General features: G+C 39.2%; 1 non-coding gene across 1 annotated transcript; it reads left to right on the plus strand.

Annotated features, from left to right (window-relative positions):
- The first annotated feature begins 311 nt into the window (after positions 1-311).
- Positions 312-417, plus strand: LOC132046091 (small nucleolar RNA R71). The gene has a single exon (XR_009412595.1). It is a non-coding gene; the product is annotated as a small nucleolar RNA R71 (small nucleolar RNA).
- The last annotated feature ends 742 nt before the right edge of the window (positions 418-1,159 follow it).

Raw genomic sequence — 1,159 nt, forward strand, 5'->3', positions numbered from 1 at the left:
CATTCACCTTTTTAGTCTCCTTCTCATCAAATCTGTTGGTCAGCAAGGAAATATTCATTCCAAGCTGAGCCAATGTCTGTTGTGTATCATGGTTCTCTTTTACTATATTGTGGATCATTGCACCCCCATATGGTAGACTATTAGCATTACCTGAGAGTCATGCCTGATTATGTGTAGTCAATGTGTCAAGCATATTAGAGATTCGGGTGTAAGTTTTGTCAATGAAACACCCACCAACTGCATTGTTCACGACTGATTGTGTTATAGGATCCAGCCCTGTGTAGAATTTCTCCATCAATATATTCTCCGGAAAACCATGATTTGGAGACTTCTGCAAATATTATTTAAAACTCTCCCAAGCTTCATATAGTTGCTTCCCTGGCATTGTTTGAATTCATAAATTTTGTCCATAAATTTCAGCCTTCTTGCTTGGGGGATACCACTTCTTGAGAAAAACCAAAACCATCTCTGCCTATGAGGTAATAGAATTCCGGGGCAGCTTTTCAAACCACACTCTTGCATCTTCGGTTAAAAAATATTTGAAGAGCTTTAGCCGAATAGCATCTTGGAAAACATTATTTTGGATGTGATGAGCACATACATCCACAAAGTTCTGCAAATGTTGATGAGGATCATTGTCGGTGAAGTTCCGAAAATAGCCCTCAAGTTTGAGCAACTGGTAGAGAGAGGAATCAATTTTGACGCTTGTAGCTCTAAGCCGAGGATGAACAATAGCATATGCATAGTCCTCCTCGTCTATCAGATCAACAAATACATTCTCATCCTCTGCTATAACCGGGGGGTTTTGTTGACCACTCTGGTTACCATTTTCTCCTCGTTGATTACGATCCATGATCACCTGGTTCACAAGAAGTAGCAAACAAGGTGTGATGGAATAACAAAAAGACTTCAAGCAAAGTAATCACTATTTAGTAATTTCAAAATCGTATTCTCCGGCAGCGGTGCCAAAATTTGATATGCTCAAATTACACCTTTTAAATTGCGTAAAGCGGATGATGTCAAATATAGTAACCCAACTAGGTTGGGGTCGAATCCCACAGGGAATATGGTGTGAAAAGGTTGCTAAAATTGTAGAGTACTTTGTTTAGGTCTAATGTCATATTCCGTTGAGTTTGCAGAAAGTTGGTTGTTTATGACT

This window comes from Lycium ferocissimum, unplaced genomic scaffold (genome assembly GCF_029784015.1).
Source record: "Lycium ferocissimum isolate CSIRO_LF1 unplaced genomic scaffold, AGI_CSIRO_Lferr_CH_V1 ctg9365, whole genome shotgun sequence".
In the NCBI taxonomy this organism is placed as follows: Eukaryota; Viridiplantae; Streptophyta; class Magnoliopsida; order Solanales; family Solanaceae; genus Lycium; species Lycium ferocissimum.